Source organism: Callorhinus ursinus, unplaced genomic scaffold (genome assembly GCF_003265705.2).
Source record: "Callorhinus ursinus isolate GAN/ISIS: 27379988/994484 unplaced genomic scaffold, GSC_fseal_2.0 scaffold7, whole genome shotgun sequence".
Classification (NCBI taxonomy): domain Eukaryota; kingdom Metazoa; phylum Chordata; class Mammalia; order Carnivora; family Otariidae; genus Callorhinus; species Callorhinus ursinus.
Genome location: NW_027397069.1, coordinates 21,367,361 through 21,390,704, shown reverse-complemented (window position 1 = coordinate 21,390,704; position 23,344 = coordinate 21,367,361). Strand labels below are relative to the sequence as shown.

Sequence of the window (23,344 nt, the reverse complement as noted above, 5' to 3'; positions counted from 1 at the left end):
ACACCTTTCCATAGTCTTCTACACATAAGTTTACAAATAATTCTATTTTAATGAAAGAAGATGTTAGTTGAAAGAAATTTATACACAGTATAAACTGTTTCAACCAGTTAAGTATGTGGCACTTACCATATGCTTCCACACGTATGCTTGCAAACACTTCTATCTTTTTTTTTTTTTTTTGGAGTAAAATTTGGTGATTCATTACTTACATATAACACCCCGTGCTCATCACAAGTGCTATTCTTAATACTCATCACCCATTTAACCCATCCCCCTGCCCACCTCCCCTCCAGCAACCAGCAGTTTGTTCTCTGTACTTAAGAGTCTGCTTCATGGTTTGCCTCTCTGTCTTTTATTTTTCCCATATGTTCATCTCTTTCATTTCTTAAATTCCACATATGAGTGAAATCATGTGGTATTTGTCTTTATTGGACTGACTTATTTCGCTTTGCATAATACACTTTAGCTCCATCCATGGTGTTGCAAATGACAAGATTTCATTCTTTTTGATGGCTGAGTAATATTCCATTGTGTGTGTGAGTGTGTATACCCTGTCTTCTTTATCCATTCATCAGTTGATGGACATTGGGCTCTTTCCATAATTTGACTTCTTGATAATGCTGCTGTAAACATCAGGGTGCATGTGTCCCTTCAAATCAGTGCTTGTGTATCCTTTGGGTAAATACCTAGTAGTACAATTGCTGGATTGTAGGGTAGTTCTCTTTTTAACTTTTTGAGAAACCTCCATATTGTTTTCCAGAATATCTGCCTCAATTTGCATTCCCAGCAACAGTTTAAGAGGTTTCCCTTTCCCCACATTCTCGCCAATATCTGTTGTTTCCTGTGTACTAATTTTAGCCATTCTTATAGGTGTGAGGTGATATCTTACTATAGTTTACATTTGTATTTACCTGATGATGAGTGATGTTGAGTATCTTTTCATTTGTCTGTTAGCCGTGTGGATGCGTTTTTTGGAAAAATGTTTATTCATTGTCTTCTGCCCATTTCCTAATTGGATAATTTGTTTTTTGGGAGCTGAGATTGATGAGTTCTTTATACATTTTGGATACTAACCCTTTATCAGATGTGTCATTTGCAAATATCTTCTCCCTTTCCAAAGGTTGCCTTTTAGTTTTGTTGATTGTTTCCTTCTTTGTGCAGAAATTTTTATCTTGATGAAGTCCCAATAGTTCATTTTTCTTTTGTTTCCCTTGCCTCAGGAGATTTATCTAATAAGAAGTTGCTACGACCAATGTCAAAGAGGTTGCTTCTTGTGTTCTCCTCTAGGATTTTGATGGTTTCCTGTCTCATATTTAAGTCTTTAATCCATTTTGAATTTATATTTGTGTATGGTGTAGGAAAGTGGTCTAGTTTCATTCTTCTGCATGTTGCTGTCCAGTTTTCCCAACACCGTTTGAAGAGACTGTCTTTTTTCCATTGGATATTCTTTCCTGCTTTATTGAACTGTTGACCATATAGTTGTGGGTCCATTTCTGGGTTTTCTATTCTGTTCCATTAACCTGTGTGTCTGTTTTTCTGCCAATACATACTGTCTTGAGGACTACAGCTTTGTAATAGAGCTTGAAGTCCAGAACAGTGATGCTTCCTGCTTTGCTTTTCTTTTTCAAGATTGCTTTGGCTATTCAGGGTCTTTTGTGGTTCCATGAAATTTTTAAGATTGTCTGTTCTAGCTCTGTGAAAAATGCTGGTGGTATTTTGATATGGGTTGCATTAAATGTGTAGATTGCTTTGGGTTGTATAGAGTTTTTAACAATAATTGTTCTTCCAATCCATGAGCATGGACTGTTTTTCCATTTCTTTGTGTCATCTTCAATTTCTATCATAAGTTTTTTATAGTTTTGAGAGTACAGATCCTTTACCTCTTCGGTTAGGTTTATTCTTAGGGATCTTATGGGTTTTGGTGCATTGTAAATGGGATTGACTCCTTGATTTCCTTTTCTGCTGTTTCATTATTAGTGTATAGAAATGCAACAGATTTCTGTACATTGATTTTATATCCTGCAACTTTGCTAAATTTGTGATTCAGTTCTAGCAAGTTTTTGGTGGAGTCTTTTGGGTTCTGTACATAGAGTATCATGTCCTCTGTGAATAGTGAAAGTTTGACTTCTTCCTTGCTGATTTGGATGACTTTTATTGTCTGATTGCTAAGGCTAGGAAATCCAGTACTATATTAAATAACAGGGATATCTTATATAAGACAGCCCTGTTTTGTTCCTGACCGTAGAGGAATCTCTCTCAGATTTTCGCCTTTGAGGATGATATTAGCTGTAGGTCTTTTGCATTTAGCCTTCATGATGTTGAGGTATGTTCCCTCTATCCCTACTTTGTTAAGGGTTTTTATTAAGAATGGATGTTCTACTTTGTCAAATGCTTTCTCTGCATGTATTGAGAAGATAATATAGTTCTTATCCTTTCTTTTATTAATGTAGCATACCACATTGATTGATTTGTAAATATTGAACCACCCTTGCAATCCAGGAATAAATGCCACTTGATCATGGTGAATGATTCTTTTATTGTACTGTTGGATTTGATCTGCTAGTATTTTTTTGAGATTTTTTGTATCCATGTTCATTAGGGATATTGGCATGCAATTCTCTTTCTTAGTGGAGTCTTTGGTTTTGCTATCAGGGTAATGCTTTCCTCATAGAATGAATTGGAAGTTTTCCTTCCATTTCTGTTTTTTGGAACAGTTTGAGAAAAATAAGTAGTAACTCTTCTTTAAATGTTTGGTAGAATTCCCTTGGGAAGCCATTTGACCCTGGACTTTTGTTTATGGGGAGATTTTTGATGACTGATTGAATCTCTTTGCTAGTTATCAGTCTGTTCAAGTTTTTGGTTTCTTCCTTTTTCAGTTTCGGTAGTTTGTATGTTTCTGGAAATTTATTCATTTCTTCCAGATTGCCCAATTTGTTGGCATATAATTTTTCATAATATCCTGATAATTGTTTGTATTTCTGTGGTGTTGGTTGTGATCTTGCTTCTCTCATTTGTGATTTTATTCATTTGTGTCCTTTTTTTTTTTTTTGATAACTCTGGCTAGGGGTTTACCAATTTCTAGTTTTTTTTTTTAAAGTACCAGCTCCTGGTTTCATTGATCTCTTCTACTGTTTGTTTGTATATCATTTATTTCTGCTCTAATCTTTGTTTTTTCCCTCTTCTGCTGCCTTTAATTTTCATTTTTTGTTTTTTTTCTAACTCCTTAGGTGTAAGGGTAGGTTGTTTATCTGAGATTTTTTTCTTGCTTCCTGAGGTAGGTCTGTATTGATACATACTTCCCTCTTATGACTGCTTTTGTTTGGACCATCGTGTTTTCATTATTTGTTTCCATGTATTTTTTTTAATTTCTTCTTTAATTTTCTGGTTGACCCATTCATTCTTTAGTACGATGTACTTTAACCTCCATGTATTTGTGGTCCTTCCAATTTTTTTCTTGTGGTTGATTTCAGGTTTATAGCATTGTGGTAGAAAAATATGCATGGTATGATTTCAATCTTTTTGCACTTTTTGAGGCCTGATTTGTGACCCAACATGCAATCTCTTCAGAGAATATCCAATGTGCACTTTAAAAGAATGTATATTCTGCTGCTTTAGGATGAAATGTTCTGAATATATCTGTTAAATTCATTGGTTTCAGTATCATTCAAAGCCATTGTTTCCTTGTTGATTTTCTACTTAGATGATCGGCCCATTGATGTAAGTTGGTGTTAAAGTCCCGTGCTATTATTGTATTATTATCATCAATGAGCTCCTTTATGTTTGTTATTAATTGTTGTATATATTTGGGTGCTCCCAAGTTGGGGGCATAAATATTTATAATTGCTAGATTTTGTTATTGGATAGATCCCTTTGTTTTGATATAGTGCCCTTCTTCATCTCTTGTTACAGTCTTTGGTTTAAAATCTAGTTTGTCTGATGTAAGTATTGCTACTCCAGCTTTCTTTTGATGTCCATTTGCATGATAAATGTTTCTCCATCTCCTCACTTTCAGTCTGTAGGTGTCTTTAAGTCTAAAATGAGTCTCTTGTAGACAACATATAGATGGGTCTTGTTTTTTAATCTAAAACCCTATGTTTTTTGTTTCGAGCATTTAGTCCCTTTACATTGAGAGTGATTATTGATAGATAATGAATTTGGTGCCATTTATTACTTGTTTCTGGAGATTTTCTCTGTTCCTTTCTACTCTTTGAGCTTTTGGTCTTTCTTTCTCATTCAGAGAGTTTCCTTACATATTTCTGGCAGAGCTGGTTTAGTGGTCACAAGCTCCTTTAGATTTTGTTTGGGAAACTCTTTATCTTTCCTTCTATTCTGAATGACAGCGTTGTTGGATAGAGTATTACTGGCTGCATATTTTTTCCATTCAGCACATTGAATATATTATGCCATTCTCTTCTGGCCTGCCATATATTCTGTGGAGACATCTGCTGCTAACCTGATTTGTCTTTCCTTATAAATTAGGGATTTCTTTTCTCTTGCTGCTTTTAGAATGTTTTCTTTATCTCTATGTTTTGCAGAGGTAACTACAATATGTCTTGGGTTTAGCCTGCTTTTCTTGATTTTGATGGGAGTCCTCTGTGCATTCTGGATTTAGATGTCTGTTTCCTTCCCCGTATTAGGGTAATTTTCAGCTATAATTTGCTCAAATAAACTTTTTGCCCCCTTTTCCCTCTTTTCTCTTCTGGGACTCCTATGATATAAATGTTATTATGCTTGATGGGGTCACTGAATTCCCTAAGTCTACATTAGTGATCCAATATTTTTCCTTCCCTCTTCTATTCACCTCTATTATTTTCCATAATTTTATCTTCTATATCACTTATTCGTTCCTCTGATTCTTCCTTCCTTGTGTTCATTACATCCAGTCATTTTTGAATCTTGGTTATTGCATTTTTAATTTCAGTCTGACCAGTTTTTAGGTCTTTTATCTCTGCAGTAAGGATCTACCTGGTGTCTTGTATGCTTTTCTCAAGCCCAATTAGTATCCTTATGATTGTTGCTTTATATTCTGGATCAGGCATATTACTTATATCTGTTTCAATTTGATCCCTGGCCATGAACTTTCTTGTTCTTTCTTTTGGGGTGATTTCCTCCATCTTAGCATTTTGTCTAGATCTTTGTCTTCTTCTCTTTGTTAGGAAAGCTTGATATGTCCTGCTCCTGACGGTAATGCCTTTATGAGGAAGAGGTCATATACTCTCCAGGGTCTTGCACTACAGGAAGTGACTCTGGTGTATGCTATGTACACTCTGCTGCTGTGTTTTGGCTGCTCTTTTCCTCAGGTCAGTTGTCTGCAGAGTTTCTGCTTGCCTGTAGTGGGGAATGTTTGGATCATGTCTAGTGTGAGAGAAGTTTCAACTAAGTGTGCTCTGGTCTGCTTGTTAAAGGAGACTTGCTGCTACTTTCACTACAACTGAAGCTTTGCAGCACTCTATGGTCAGTAGATGTGATATGTGCAGGGTGTTTACGCTGGTCTTCTGGGGGAGAGGCCTACTGCTCTTGTTCTCAGGCATACTGTGTGAGAAAAGCAGCACCACCTCACCTCAGCAGGTTTGGTGTGAGTGGCTTAAGCCACCACTGTTGGTGCTGTGCTGCTTACTGAAATTAGCTTATGCTGAGGGGTGGGGGAAAGAAATTTTGCCAGCCTCCTCCCTCACCCCTGGAGAAGAGAGTTCACACCTGTCTGACTGAGAAGCCCTCCCAGAAATACAATCTCCCTTTGTGTGTCCCAGGTTTCCCTCAGATCATTGCCTTGACCTTGTATGTGTTCTGCCCACCTTTCCGCCTGACAGTGCAGTGCACCTTGGGGTCTATCCCAGGAATACTGGCTGAGTTTTAAAACTTCAGACTTTAGGGACCTTAGTGTGGCAGGGACCCTTGCTGATCCTCTGGGGGATGGTCTTACCATGCTGGGACTAATGCAGGTTTGTCCCAGAAGGGTAGTCACATCAAAGTGCAAGGGTGTGGAGTTTGGATTAAAGCTCAGCAAAGAGCCAGTGTTCAGGTTAGCCATCCTCAGCAGGTGTCTATGTATCTATGCTGAGGGGTGAGGGAGGGAAGTGGCACCTGCTGGCTCTTTTTGTCCCCTATGAGGCAATGCCACCTTTCCCAGATGGGCTCAAGAAGAGAGAACCATCTCTCCTAGTGTGTCCCAGGAGATCCTAAATTCAAGCCATCTGCCCCCAGGCTATCTGCCCTCCTCCACAGGAGCACTGCAACACCCTCAGGGCCCCACACCAGCCTTGCCGCAGACCTCTAAATCTCCAGTCTTTGAGCCCCGATGGTTGTAAAAACTCACAAAAATCAGCCCTCTCATTTTCCCAGTCAGTGGTTTTGGAGAAGTGTTTTCCTTTTGTGATCCCCTCTGTGCTCCTCTCTGTCTTGTGCACACACATGGTGTCTGTCTCTCTCTCTCTCTCTCCATGACCAGGACTCCCTCCCCTCCACTGCCCCTGTGATCCGTTTCTCCCCCAAACCGTATCTCTGTACCTCCTACCCTCCACAGTGTGGCCTCTTCTCTCCCTCTAGTTGTGCACTTTGTTCTGTCAGTCCTCAGATTGATTTCTTGGGTATTAAGAATAATTTGATATTTATCTAGCTGTGTTTGACAGATAAGGCAAGCCTAGGGTCCTCCTACTACTTTTCCTTTTTAGCTCCTCCTCTTCACATGTAATAAACTTTTTTAAAAGATTTATTTATTAATTTTAGAGAGGGGGAGGAGGAGCAGAGGGAGTAGGAGAGAGAGACTATCTCAAGCAGACTCCCCACTTGGTGTTAAACCTCACGCGGGGCTTGATCCCACAACCCATGAGATCATGACTGAGCTGAAATCATGAGTCTGCTGCTTAATCCAGCTGAGCCACCCAGGTGCCCCAACTGTAAAAATCTCTTAACTTTTAGATTTACAGACAAGTTGCAGTAATATTACAGAGTTCCTATATACCCATGGTCAGATTTCCCTAGTATTACTCTGGTACATTTGTCATAACTAGTGAACCAGTATTGATGTGTTATTGTTATCTGCAGTTCAAATTTTCTTTGGATTTTCTAAGTTTTTACCTAATGTCCAAGAATACCATCCAGGGTACCATATTACATTTAGTTTTTATGTTTCCTCAGGATTCTTTGGAGTGTGGAAATTTCTCAGATTTCCCTTACTTTTGGTGACCTTGATATTTTTCAGGAGTATTGTGTATATATTTTGTAGAATGTCTTTCAGTTTGGGTTGATCTTATAATTTTTCTCATGGTTATGTAGTGGCTTTGGGTTTGGGGGATGAAGACACAGAGGTTAAATGCCATTCTCAACAGTTCATATTAAGGCTATATAGGCTATGCTATTAACATTACTTATCACGGTTGATATTGATCTTTATTACCTTGCTGGGATAGTGTTTGTCAGGTTACTCACGTGTGAAACTATTGCTCTTTTAGAAGAAAGTCACTTTGTTCATCTGACACTTAAGGGATAAGAGTTATCCTTCACGTCCTAGAGGGGTATTATCTTCAAAAATTTTTTGGAATTCTTTGATGCAGGAAATTTCTCATTTGTTCCTTATTTTTGTTTATTCAATTACTCGTTTATGTCAGTATGGACTAAAGAATATTTATCTTATATTTTGGGTTATAATCCAATACTATATAATGTTCTTTGTTGCTGAGATTGTTCTAGCTTTGGAGCTCTCGGTTCCTGTGTCTCTTTGTTACACCTCCATTGTTGTGATATTTTGTTTGTTTTGTTACCATTCCCTTACTTCCTGGCACTATAAGATGCTCCAGGCTTATCTTTTATATCTCTTACCTTAACACTAGACTCAGCCATTTCTCCAAGGAGTCTGTATTTCTTCTATTGAAGAATGTCATTAGAAACCCAAATCTGGGAACTGAGTGTGTCATCGTTAGCAGTGTCCATGTTTTTAGATTCTGTAGTGGAAAGAGCTGGGAGATACATTTGTGTATCCTAACCTATCTCTCTCTATATCTGTACTTATATTGGGCCACGTATTGGTAAACGCTGAGGCTTCCAAATTTTATGTGGTATGACATATCTCATTCTAGCTGTTGCCACTTGCTTGTCTATAACCTTCCCTTCAAACAGTGAGAAATTTGGATTGTACCCTATCATGTATATATTTTTATTTGTTCAATCCCTATATATATATTTATAGGGATTATTGAATCCCTATAAATATGTATTCATATATTTATATAGAGAGAGAAATATATATAGATTTTCAAAGTTCAATCCATATATATATATATATATTTGTTACTGTTGTTACTGTTGTTTTACTCTGCTTTTGCTTTCTTATCCCATGACTCTCTCCACTTAATCACAGGTATATGGAGGTGATCAGGTTTTGGTGAGACAAACATTTCTGTAGTTTCTTTTTCCTGAGCACTTTTGCCCAATTGAAAGTATTAACTTTGCAAACACTTACGAACACCTTACTTAATTCAGATGTTGTCATAATAGGAGTTATGGTCATACACATTTTTTTCCTGCAATGAATTATAATCATAGTCAAGTAATTGCTCAAATGGCTTTTCAATTTCATCTTTTCCTTTGGTGGTAAAGATGTAGTTGCCTCTTCCAATCTTATAGGTCCCCAAATTACTGGACATTTTTCTTAAATTCCCTTCTCTTCTATTTATAAATCAATGGTTGCTTTCTGTGCTCGTCCCTTGTTTTGTGATGACCTGACACATAATAATAATAATAATAATAATAATAATAATAACAACCCACCACATATTTACAAATATTGTCTTTAAACCTCATTGTAGAGCTACAGTTTCATTAGACAAATGAACTGCCTTCCAAGAAATCACACAAGAGTTTATTTGATGTTTCTCTATCACCTGTTTAAATGTTCTTCTACCTTCCATATCCATTTCTTCAACATCTGTTACTTAGAAGCCATATCTTGCATGATATTTTCAAAGTTCAAACAAAGATTTCTTTGAAATAACGTATCAGTAATTTTGTTTTCCAGTAATTATTTCTGTGTATCCCTCCTCAACATGCTATAATCATAAGAGATTAATTCTCTACAGAAGTAGAGAATGAGAAAGTCAACTAATGTTCCAGGTAGAGCACATGACTTATAACAAAATTAAAAGGTTCACCTTGAGAAAAACAATATCTTCAGGAGGAACTTAGTTTTTTCCTCAAGGCACAAATGGAAACAAAACATTAAGAGAGGTGATTGAGGATAAAGAGTGGGTGTTTCAGGGGTACCTGGGTGGCTCAGTCAGTTAAGGTCTAATTTCCGCTCAGGTTGTGATCTCAAGGTCCTGGGATAGAGCTCCACGTTGGACTCCCTGCTCAGCGGGGAGTCTGCTTGTCCCTTTTCCTCTGCCCCTCCCGCTGCTCATGCTCTCTATCTCTCAAATAAATAAAATCTTTAAAAAAAAATTTTAAGGGGCGCCTGGGTGGCTCAGTTGGTTAAGCGACTGCCTTCGGCTCAGGTCATGATCCTGGAGTCCCGGGATCGAGTCCCACATCGGGCTCCCTGCTCAGCAGGAAGTCTGCTTCTCCCTCTGACCCTCTCCCCTCTCATGCTCTCTATCTCTCATTCTCTCTCTCTCAAATAAATAAATATCTTTAAAAAAAATTAAAAAAAAATTTTAAGTGGGTGTTCAAATATAAGAACCTCTGTTACAAAGGGAAATATGAGCAAGTCTATGAAAGCAGGAAGGGTTGAGAGAGAGATTCTGCTTAGAGTTTGTACAGAAAAGCAAAAAAGTAGGTAACCCCATAGTTTAGTGATGGATTATCTGGCAGGCCTTACTCAGGTAAATGAAGATGTGATACATTTTGAGCTGAGTCATACCAGGAACCAAACAACACGAATATGGGCTATTTCTAGGCTTGCTGGTGTCCCTACTAAGAAAAAGACTCCCTAGAACACCCAAAACTAAATAGACTGGGACAATTTTTGCCCTAGATAGAAATGTTGTGTTTTGCAGGTTTTGATGCATGATTTGCTCAAAAATATTTGTTAGATGACTAAATCTAGGGCAAAATTTAGATTAGAACATTGATGATAATAACACTACATGGAAACAAAAAGTACTGACCTTGCTGTCAGGAAATTGGTTTCTGATCTCAGAAGTGTGATTTCCAGGCTTTCTGACCTATAGTGAGAGACTATACTCTACTGGAACTTTTCACAGTCTGAAAGTGAGCAGAGGAGTTAGATTATTTCCAAGCTTCTTTTTGTTACAAAAATTTTTTAATTTCAATACTTTCCCTTTTATCAGTCATTCACAAGTGAATGACTTTTCTTTCAGTTTTATATTTGTTATGTTTAGGAAATAAAGTGAGAAAGAACTGCAAAATTGGCATCTTTTCCAACCTTCAATTTTCTGCTGTGCAATCCCAGGTCTATCATGGTGCTCTATACCACCAGCAGCAATTAACTTTGTACTAACCAACCCCACTGTTAGTTTGGCATGGAGCTACTCACCTACAGTGCTTCTGATTATTGATGCATTTTCCCTTTTTCAAAATGTCAGACAGTGTTTATGTGTAATCATCTGGTTTACCACCTGTGGCTACTCTATCCACTAGTACAAATGTGGACAGTCACAAATTTCCCTCATTTCATTTGAACCTCTGAGTCTGAGAACAAAAATAGTGTGTCTCTACAATATTTAAATTATGTTTCCTAATTATCTCACTGAATTATGCATCTGGTTGTGATTACTAAGCCTAGGAGGATGCTGCCTGATTGGTGATTATATAGCAATTTTATATTTTTCCATTGATTATGTTAATTTCTTTTATATTATATTTGATTATTGTACTGAGTGAAAAATTGCTAGCACCTGCCTCTCATATCATGAAAAATACTTTGCAAATATGATTGACCTAAAGAGCTTATTTTGCTTGTAGATTTTATATACAACAGTTTTTAAAGATACATTTTTTCATAACAAAATTATCCTTTGGCATTTTTCTTCTCTGTAATTGGTGTATGTATAATTTCAAGTAATGATGCTCAGAGAAGAGGAAAATATTCTCTGTAGGGTAAATAAGCCCTTTAGAACTATGTTTTTTGTCTTTTGTATTTTTACTATATACAACTGTTACACTCTTGCTTCCCTCTTTCTTAGTTTTATATTAATATGTTCCATTATTTTTGATATCTTTTCACTGACATTAAAGTAAATAATTATAGCATTATCCTAAAAATGATATCCTGCATCTACTTATACTCAACAAGTACTTTTCATGTGTTAGTTCATTCATCCATTTTTTCCTCTTTAAATACAAAATGCTCATGAAGCTTAAATTTAATTAAGTCTCTTTTTCTATTGTTTTTGTAGCATAAAAGTCCACGCTCTGGAGACAGACTGCATATCAGCTACAAGGTTCCTCTAAAAAGTAAAATATTAATTATTTCTTTTCCAAGGGTGTTTTCAGATAGAAGTGTACCAAAATATAATAATCTCTTTAAAATGTTCAGCCACAGAAATGTAGAAGTTTAACTTTATGAGACCAGCTATTGTCACATGTGCGTTTGTGTCTTTGAGCAATACTGGGAAGTGAAGATGATTTGTTGGCAGTGTTGCCTTCTCTTCTAATTCCCCCTGGTTTCTATCACTGTCTCTCTTTTTAAGCTCCATTCTTCTGCCCAACTCCGAGACTAAATAATTTAAGGCTTAGGCATGCCCCAGTTTCTAAATAGTGTTTCTCAAAGGAAGCTTCAGGGACAACCTGCATGAAAAAACCCTTTAATGTTAATTTAGAATAAATTGTGGAGTCTACTCCAAACCTACTGAATTAGAATATCTGTAGAGGATGCCCAGAAATTTGCATCTTTATGAAGTATCACAGATGCTTCTTAGGCACAGTGAATTTTGAGAACCACTGTTCTATGGTAGAAGAATTTATGAAGAAAAACTGGAAAGCACTTGAATCACATGTTTTTGGATTTTGTGTTACCATGCTTGTTATTCGTCTCATCCTGATCTTGTAATCAATTTCCAATATATACTCTTTACTCTGCGTCTCAGACCTAGTTTCCAAATTATATTCCAGAGCTGATAAATAGAATGTTTTGTAAAATTAACATTTGAATCTGATATTTGATTGTCTATTGCTTTTTCTACTTGTCAAGATGGGAAGCCACTTACTCTGTCTGTCTCTATTACTAGTAAGATTATTTTTGTTCCTATGTTCTTTGTTTTATGCAAGATTTCTTTGACTCTATTTGGGTACTATGTGTGGATTCCCTGTCATTAACTGTATTCCTGTGTTGGGGCATATAATGATTTAAGTTTGTGATTTAAAAAAAATCTAAATCAAATTGTTTTTGTTAACAACCTTATATTTATTATTATATACCCCAAAATATAACATGAACTTCTGCAATACAGTATTGTCAACTATAATCAGTAGTTATACAATTTTTCCTCAGAACCTACTCATTTTTTCTTTATTTTTAAGTTTATTCATTTATGTACTCTCTACATACAACATCGGGCTCTAACTCATGATCCTGAGATCAAGAGTCACCTGCTCTTCTGGCTGAGCCAGCCAGGCACCCCAGAATTTATTAATTTTAGAAACTGAAAGTTTGTTTCCTTTGGCCAACATCTCTCCATTTCCCCCAACTCCCAGCCTCTGGTAAACAGCATTATACTCTCTTTTTTTAAGAGTTTGGCTTGTTTGGATTCCACAAATATGTGAGATCATACAGTATTTGTCTTTATCTGTCTGTCTAATTTCACTTAGCATAATCTTTTTAGGTCCTTTGATGTTGCAAAAGCAAGATTTCCTTGTTCCTCATGGCTGAATAGTATATGTAATTTTTTTTCCTGGATCATATGGTGGTTCTACTTACAACTTCTTGAGGAACCTCCATCCTGTTTTCCAAAGTGGCTGTAGCAGTTTACAGTGTATATGTAAACAACAGTGTGAAAGTGTTCCCTTTTCTCAATATTCTTGCCAACATTTCTTACCTCTTGTCTCTTTGACAATAGACACTCTAATATGTGTGAGGTGATCTCACATTGTGGTTTTGATTTGCATTTCTGTGATGATTACTGATGCTAAGCAAGCACCTTTTACTGTACTTGTTAGTTATTTGTACATCTTCTTTGGAAAAATGTCTATTCATGTTCTTTGCCCATATTAATCCCTTATTAGATGATATATATGGTGTGCAAGTATTTTCTTCCATTCCATAAGTTGCCATCTCATTTTGTTCATGATTTCCTTTGCTGTGTAGAAGCTTTTAAGTTTGATGTAACCCCACTTTTTTATTTTTTGCTAATGTTGCTTTGGATTTTTGTTGTCAAGTCCAAAAAGTCATTGTCGAGACTGGCATCAAGGAGCTTACCCCCTGTTTTCTTCTAGGAGTTTCACAGTTTAGGTCTTACTTTTAAGTCTTTAATGTATTTTGAGTTGATTTTTGTGTATGGTGTAAAAGAGGAGTCTAATTTTCTTTTGCATGTCAATATCCAGTTTCTCAGCAGCAATTATTAAACAGACTATTTTTTCATCATTGTATATTCTGTGTTTATCTATTTGTTTATTTCTAGACACCCAATTCTGTTGCATTAATTTATGTGTTTGCTTTTATGCCAGTACAATACTTTATAAATTACTAAAGCTTTGTAATATAGTGTGAAGTCAGAAGGTGTGATGCCTTCATCTTTGTTTCCTTTCTCAAGGTTACTTTAGCTATTTATAGTCTTTTGAGGTTCTATATTAGGATTTTTTTAGGATTGTTTTACTTTCTGTGAAAAATGCCATTGGAATTTTTAACAAGATTGCATCAAATTTATAGATTTCTTTGAGTAGTATGGAGGTTTTAACAATATTTATTTTTCCAATACATGAGCATAGAATAACTCTTTTTAAAGTTTTTGTCTTTTTCAATTTCTTTCATCAATGTTTTATAGTTTTCAGTGTACAGATCTTTCACCTCTTTGGTGAAATTTGTTCCTAAGTATTTTATTTTCTTTGATGTTATTGTAAATGGAATTATTTTCTTAATTTCTCTTTTTTTAAGGTTTTATTTATTTATTTGCGAGAGAGAGAAAGTGCATGAGCAGGGGGGAGGGGCAGAGGGAGTAGCAGGCTCCTCACTGAGCAAGGAGTCCAGTGCGGGACTCAATCCCAGGACCCTGGGATCATGACCTGAGCCAAAGGCAGATGCTTAACTGACTGAGCCACCTAGGCACCCCTAATTTCTTTTTCTGATAGCTTATTTTTAGTGTATAGAAATGCAACTGATTTTGTATCCTGCAACTTTACGGAATATATTAGTTCTAACAAGTTTTTGAAGGAGTCTTTAGGATTTTCTGTCTATGACATCATGGCATCCACAAACAGATGATTTTACTTTTTCTTTTCCATTGCATGCCTTTTTTCCCCCTTTTTCTTGCATAATTACTCTAAGACTTCCAATACCGTGTTTTATAAAAGTAGCATGACTAAGCTTATTTTGCTTATGATCCTTGAGGAAAACCTTTCAGCTTTTTACCATTCATTCTGATGTTAGTTGTGGACTTGTCATATATAGACATTTATTATGTTGAGGTACATTCCTTCTGTACCCAATTTGTTGACTGTTTTGATCATAAAGGGATGTTGAATTTTGTCAAGTGATTTTTCTGCATCTATCTAGATGATCATATAATTTTCATCCTTTATTTTGTTAATATGGTGTGTCACATATATTCATTTGCATATGGCAAACTATCCTTACATCCCTGGAATATAATCTACCAGATATTTAAGGAAGAAATTATAGCATTTCTCTACAATTTCTTTCAACATATAAAAGCAAAGGGAATACATTTTAACTCACTCTGTGATGGATGCCAGTATTACCTGCATACCAAAACTAGGCAAAAAATTTACAAGAAAAAGAAAACTATAGAGCAATATATCTCATGCACATAGATGCAAAAGTTTTCAACAGAATATTAGCAAATTAAACCCAACAATGTATGGAAAGAATTATACACCATTACGAAGAGGGATTTAGCCCCAGGTATGAAAGACTGGTTCAACATTTGAAAGTCAGTTAATGTAATCTATTTATTTATTTGAGAGAGAGAGTATGTGTGCGAGAGAGGAGAGGGGCAGAGGGCAAGGGAGAGACAGAATCTCAGCAGACTCTGCACTGAGTGGGGAGCTGATGTGGGGCCAGATCCTATGACCCTGAGTTGATGACCTGAGCTGAAACCAAGAGTCAGACATTTAACTGACTGAGCCGCCCAGGTGCCTCTAAATATTCACATTTTTTATGGATTTTTTTCATATGTTTTATACTACTGCTTTGGAGAATTATTTTTTTCATTTAATGTAAAATAAGAATATCTTATTTAGCTATGATCTTGAATGACCAGAGTGCATATTTTCTTATCTTGAACATAAATGACAGCATATTTTATGACTATTTTCTAGGTTACCAGGATGATACTTGTGTAACATTCAAGGCTTACTATGAGAAAATACACTGAAGAAATGGACAATGTGATGCTTTTATTCAACCAAGGTAAGAGGAAAAACTGGAATATTGCTCTTTCAGAAACTATTTACTCTGATCAATATTAGCTGAAAAATATATTTTACCTCAAAATCCAAATATATATTTTAAGCTTATTTTAAATATATTTATTTCATCTTTAAATATAAAAACTTGGAAAAAAACTATGTTTTTCAGGAATATCTCAGTGGCTGGAATTGAGTTGATTTTAGAAGTGGAAGCATGATTCCTGTGTCCATTCTTTAATATATATTCTTCCCAGTTGACTAGGAATTAGACTGAATCATATTCCTACAGGGATAATAGAAATTCTTCTACAAAGTTCTTGGTGGAAGTTTTTAGTATGTTATGGACATGCAAGGTGAGATTTGTCATTTCATAATACTAGGTGTGGCAGGAAAGAAGAAATGTTAGTTGATTATTCATATAGTGTTCCAGGTGGCATCTTATGATTATGATGGTAGCAACACCCACCCTGTAAGTGAAACTAATCATGGTTCCATTACTTCTGGCCATACCAACAAGAGGACTTGGGTGATCTCTGAAGAAAGGTACTGATTAGAATTCTTTTTAAGAGCTCTTACGATAGGGGCGCCTGGGTGGCTCAGTCGTTAAACATCTGCCTTTGGCTCAGGTCATGATCCTGGGGTCCTGGGATCAAGCCCCACATTGGGCTCCCTGCTTGGTGGGAAGCGTGCTTCTCTCTCTACCACTCCCCCTGCTTATGTTCCGTCTCTTGCTATTTCTCTCTCTGTCAAATAAATAAATAAATAAAATCTTAAAAAAAGAAAAAGAGCTCTTATTATAAGAAAAGATCCTTAGAATCCTTCCTAGTCAAATGTAAGTCCTTTGAGTTTATTTCATCCTCAGATCTACAGAAATGGGGCTATGGAGGAGTAGGGAGGATTATAAATCATAAACACCTTTGTGAAAAGTTGTGTCTTGGGGAAGGGTTCAGACAGTTATCATAAAGGAGTTATAATTAATGGCATGTGCTGTTTTTGAATACTTCCAAGTCCCTATCTGTGAACTTTGTGATTTAAGGTTAGTTGAGGCACCATAAAACAAGTTTTAAAAATATTTCCATGTTGTCCTTTCTCTTTTAATTACCAGTGTCATTATGACAGTACCTATTTTAATATTTTACATTGCAAATGTTCAGCATTTCAGAAATGTACATTAATAGATTTTCTGTATGCTAAACTGGGAAAATAGCCAAGATTTATTACACTGTTTCCCAACTCTAACCAACACACTGAGACATAGGCAAACTTTTTGTGAATCTGTCTTCTTTGATTACTGGGGATGATTTTTTTCTTAAGCATTGTTTTCAACCTGTCAGATATTAAAATAGGATGTAGGTAAATACAGCCCTCAAATGCATGATTTTTTGGTCTAATGATAAGATTTTATTTTTATAGTTCAAATTATAGTCATTTGAATAAATACATGTAATATACAGTAGGCACTTACAAATGGCCTTCTAGATTATTAACATAGTAAATTAGATTTGAAACCTTAGGTTATTATGTGGGTTGTTACTTCTATGTAATACTAAGAAAGACTCTAGAACATACCTAAATGCTGACCTTTAGTTAAAACTATGTCCTTATCCTGAGAACATCTGCTCTAACAAGTGTGTGTCTTTTAGACAGACCATTAACATTAGTATGAAATTGTAATGATTTAGCAGGTGGCAAATATTAAGTTGCTTAATTTAACTCAATTGTGGAAATCAAAAACTATAAATAGGATTCTTTAATGACTTTCCAGTAATTGTGCTAAATGACTAATATAACATTAGCCATTTTTCAGATTAAATTCAAGTGGGAAAACTTGAATGTTTACTACTTTTAAAAATCTCTTTTAGATTTAGTGTTAGATCCATGTATTTCTTTCTGCAAAATAAATAACCATTACACCACCTCATAACATTTCCTTGCTTTCAAAATTATTGAACGAAATGTAATAGATCAAACTATGATCTTATTTTCTGCTAAATTTCACATGAGGTACTCAAAAATTTGTTAGGACATCATATCATTTTTTAGTATTTTGATTTATACTACTATGGTGTATAATTATTTTTTATAATATAAATCATAAACTAATATTGTTTTTTTAAAGATTTTATTTATTTGACAGAGAGAGAGAGAGTGAAAGAGCACAAGCAGGAGGACAGCAGAGGGAGAGGGAGAAGCAGGCTCCCCGCTGAGCAGGGAGCCCCACTCAGAGCTTGATCCCAGGACCCTGGGATCATGACCTGAGCCGCAGGCAGATGCTTGACCATCTGAGCCACTCAGGAGCCCCCAAAATAATATTCTTTAGCATAAAATGTAACAATATTGGGTTGCAAATAGAATGAGAATATACATGTATGCATATTGGTATATATATGCAAAATATACATTTACATATATAGTTTTGTATATTTAAAACTATATAAATTGTATTTTATTACTCTAATATATAACTATCTGCAGTTTATGGCTTTTGACTCAGTTACTTGTGATATTTATTTAAACTCACCTGTGCAACACCAGTTTTATTCATTTTAACTCCATGTGTTATATCATTGTAATTATATATCTCAAAGCATGTTCAGTGTACTCTTGATGGACATGTATACTTTTTTTCAATATTTTGCTATTAAAACCAATACTGCAATCAGCATTCTTTTTTAATATTTTATTTATTTATTTGAAAGAGAGAATGAAATAGAGCATGAGAGGGGGGAGGGTCAGAGGGAGAAGCAGACTCCCTGCTCAGCAGGGAGCCTGATACGGGACTTGATCCTGGGCCTCCAGGATCATGACCTGAGCCGAAGGCAGTTGCTTAACCAACTGAGCCACCCAGGCACCCTGCAATCAACATTCTTATCCATCATTTCCTTGTGCACCTATGTGAATTTTTCTGAGATATATATTCAGAAGTGAAATTCTTGGAATGAAAGATATGTGCATTGTTAATTCTTTCTACCTGTTGCCAAATTGCTCTCCTAATTGGATATATCAATTAACAGCTCAGTTGGCAGTACGGAATTCCAAATTTTTACTATCTCACCAGTGCCTGGTAGTATTAGTATTGCTTCCTTCTTTCTTCATTTATGACCTTCCTCTGTCTATTCTGCTCTTCCTACTATCTTTCTATTTCTGTCTTGTTCTTCCTTTAATAAATCATACTATTCTTGTGAATGGATGGGAAAACATATCTCATTGTAGTCTTAATTTTTATTCCTTAGTCCATAGTGAATTAAAGTATCTTTTTAGTATTTTTTTATTAATTTTTCTCCTCTGTAAATTACTTGTTTCCACATCTTTTGCCCTTTCTCATATTGGGATTTGGGTTGAGTTTGTATGGATTTGTAGAAGGCTTTTTTTCTATTTTATATATTATGTTGCTCAGTTTTACATAGGAAATGTCTCCTTAAATATTGACTTATATTGCTTGTTTTATAATGTACTTTTGCATGCAGAAGTTTTCATTTTAATACAGTAAGATTATTGCTCCTTTGTGCATAATTTCTACATTTCATCTTGTTTCAGTATGTTCCCCAATCCTGGAGGTCTACAGGAAGCCCCTATATTAGAAATATTATTTTAATGCATTTTACACATCAGTTTTAGGGTTTTGTAATACATTTCAGAGCTGCTAAGCCCACAATATTTTTGTAACAGAAAGTCTTGGGGAATCTACAATATGAAAATCTTCCTTATAAATCACTCGGATAAAGGAAAGGAAAATGTTGTCTTTTATTTTAGAGAAAATCCACAGAGCTTTATAATTTGATAATATTATATGTATTTTTCATCTATATGTATAATTCATACTAAAAAAAAGTAAATGCCAACTAAAAATATTTTTTCCTGCCAAAGAATAAGGATTTGGTTGAAACACTGCATTTTATTAGCAAACTCTTATCTTTGAAATAGAGGTTTTATCTCACATTCTGGTGAAGTATTACAGATTTCAAATCAGCATAGGCTTAAAACATTTATCAGTTGATTAAATTCTAATTTGAATATTTTTTCTTTCTATATTAAATAGAGAACACATAAAAACATTTTTTACTATTCTTATTGTTTGCAAATTACTGAAATAAGTTGACTATTCACTGAAAATAATTTCATCTGCTTAAACAAGAAAAATGCAGAAATAATTAATCATCAGTGGACTACAAAACCTACGCTTTTCAATACATCACTCTTAATACAGATAATTTCTAAAACAGTATGTATATTCATTTTTACAGAGTTCTAAAACAAAAAATAAAACTAAAAATTTTAGAATTCTCAATAAAATGTTCACTGAAGTAAGTATAGAAATACATAGTTCTATAAATTCAATTCATATATTTTTTAGATATGTGCCTAATTTACATTAATGATTCCAAAGCCTAAACATGGTACTTATATGTAGATTTGTGAGTTTCCATTAAGTTATTTAGAGTAAAAATCTAAGAATTTTAGAAAAGATTGCAAACTGAGAGGCTACTTTAGTAACTTAATGAAGAAGAAATCCTGTATTAGTGGTTCAATATTTTTTTCCTGCTTAAGGATTTAGTCTTGAGGATAATCAATATGCAAAACCAATGGATGAAATTTCAATGTTTAAAACTTGAATGAAAGGTTAGACAATTGCAAGACTTCATGTTTTACTAAATGCATCTTTTAAAATAGTTATCTACTTAAAGGTATCCATAGTCTGGCACTTGGGTGACTCAGTTGATTGAGGGTCTGACTCCTGGTTTCAGCTCAGGTCATGATCTTCTGGTCTGGAGATGGAGCCCCACATAGGGGGTACCCCGCTCAGCAGGCAGCCTGCTCCCCCTCTCCCTCTCCTTCTGCCCCTCTCCCCCACAGGCATACTCTCTCTCTCTCTCTCTCTCAAATAAGTAAACAAATCTTTAAAAAAGTATCCGTAGTCAATTTAATCTTAATGTAGGATTTAAAACACAAAAATATTGATTAATCTTAATCTTTGTCAATAACAGTGCATAAATGTATGTATATATAAGAACTTTTTGTTTTATTTATTACTTGTAAATCATTCATATACTTATTTTCAAAATAATAAACATTTAATAATCCACTATCCAATATATGAATTAGAATATTGCCAGTATTTATAGATACCTATATACTCCTCCCCTAAGCTGCCACATGCACCACCCTTCCCACCATGGTAAGCACTATCTTGTTTAAATGTTTACCATTCCCCTTTCTTGTTTCTCAACAATCATCACATATTTATGCATGGTTATACAATATTTTAGTTATATATACATTTTTAGAGATATGGAATATGGGACAATATATAATCTACTTAGATTTGTTTTATTCACCCAATATCCCAATATTTTTTTCTTAAAGTCCAACCATGGTGTTGCATTTCATTACAGCCTTTTATTTTTACTGCTATACACTGTTTCATTCTTTGACTACACTGTAGTTTATTCATATTCTGAAAGTGGATGTTGTATGGGTTTTAAGGTTTTTCTATTATGAGAAGTGGTTCTTTGAAATTTCTCCCAGTATCTCTTTTTTTCATGAAGTCAATTTGTCTGATACTAGTTTCATTATTTTAAAATTAAAGATTTTATGTTAAGATAATTATGGATTCACATACTATTGTAAGAAATAATTGAGAGATTCTGTGTATTTTTTTACTTTTTTATTATCATTTGTATTGGTCAATATTTATTTAATTTTAGGTTTACATCAATGTCAGTATGGATTAAGATGGTTTCTCTTCACATCGTATAAATCTTTCACCTTTTACTAAAGATTTCCACGGAGAGAAACGATTCTGAGTCTTAATCCAATTTTTTGAGGCCTTGTTTTCTCAACAAGGCTATGTATAAGGTTCAAATAAAGATCTACTAAATTTCACTGTGTGGTAAACCCGGCTGGTTGATGATAGATAATCTCTTTAATCTGATGTTATTTAAATGAAAAAAAAAAGAAATATAATTTCACTAGCTACCTTAAACAAAGACCTGTTATTCTAACTGTAAAACAAAATAAAATACAAGTAAAATATCTACAAGATAGCAGAGGACAATCTTAGGGTAGGCAGACATTTTTGAAATTGGATACAAAAATGCTTTTCCAAAAAAGGAAACCTTTAATGAATTGGATTGCATTAAAATTAAGATCTGTTCAAATATTTAGGACAGTTAAAAAGTTTGAAATACTGAGAAACATTTTGTGATACATATACCTGACATAGGTCTTCTATATAGAACCCATATATAATTGATATCAATTAATTATAAAAGACATGCATAAATTAAAAATATCAAAATACTTTGACATGTCATGAGATGTATTCAAATGGCTAACAAATATACAAAAATATACCCTAATTACAAGGATTCAATTCAAATTTAAATCTAACCTATAATGAGATACCAGTAATGCCTACCAGAATGACTAAATGAATTTTTTCTTCTAATTACCAAGTGTTTTCAAGAATATAATTTGACACTCAACCGATTGGATGGCTCAGTAGGTGGAGCATCTCACTCTTGATTTGAGCTCAGGTCATGATCTCAGGGTCGTGGGATGAAGCCCCACGTTGGGCTCCATTCTCAGCGTGGAGTCTGCGTGTCCCTCTCCCTTTTCTTCTTGGGCTCTCTCAAATAAATAAATAAATAAATAAATAAATAAATAAATAAATATCTTAAAAAATAAAAAAGAATGTAATTTGTAATTACATATGCTATTAATAGAGTGTGAATGGAGATGTTCACTTTGGAAGTACCAACTAAGGATCAGCATACATATATATCAGCAGAAATTCCTCTCCTGGTTACATATATAAGAGAAATATGTACATATGTGCAATATTAGACATGCGCAAAAAGTACATGGAGGCATTATTTGTAATAGCTACTACAACCCAAATGTATATCACATGTTTAAACATGTATGAAATGGATATACTCATACAGTTATCTACTTTATGGTAATAAAAATGAACATGTTAGAGTTATGTAAAACAGTGGAGTGACTCTCACAAACATAATAATGAAAGAAATTAGGAAAACACAAAAGTACTTGTGCAGTGATGATATTTATCCAAAGTTCGAAAGGAAGCAAAATGAAATGACTATTACTAATCAAGATAATGGTTGCCTTTATGGAGGGAGAGAAGGATAATGATTGGAAGAGGGCAGGAGGGGTCTTCTGAGTTGCTATTGCTTTTTCTATTTCTTGACCTTTGACAGTTGTAGTTACAAAGATGCGATGGTGTTGTGGTAATCCACTGACCCATATAGTTAATGAATTGTGCACATTTCTCTTTGTATTCCATGCTTCAAAAGCATTAAGTAATGTTCTAAACATTTTAGAAATTGGCCTCATTCATTCATGCAAGAATTTAAACTTATAATTTTCATCCTTAAAAAAATGACAATTTTCTTTTATGAAGAAGCTAAAACAATTTATAATCACACAAACAATAAATAAGTCATAATGATGATTACTATCTTGTCTATATTGTCATCTGATTTATTTTTAAAAATTAGTTGCCTATCTTGTCATCTTCATTTGCATTTGTCTGATTATTGATAATACTAAGAATGTCTTCATTCATTTACTTCACAATTTCATCACCTAATATTCTAGCTATTTAGAGCTTTATGTAAATAGCATGTATTTGGATTGATGTATGCCTGTCTATCTTCATAGGACAGTTAAAAAGTCTGAAATACTGAGAAACATTTTGTGATACATATACCTGACATAGGTATATGTATATGCACATCAATGTGAAGTTCACAAAGGATGCCTCATTTTTTATTTTAATGTA

At 34.6% G+C, this 23,344-nt stretch overlaps 1 non-coding gene across 1 annotated transcript; it reads left to right on the top strand.

The window, feature by feature from the left end:
• Positions 1-21,265: 21,265 nt before the first annotated feature.
• On the top strand, positions 21,266-21,384 carry LOC112827009 (U5 spliceosomal RNA). Its single transcript, XR_003209124.1, has one exon. It is a non-coding gene; the product is annotated as a U5 spliceosomal RNA (small nuclear RNA).
• Positions 21,385-23,344: the final 1,960 nt, after the last annotated feature.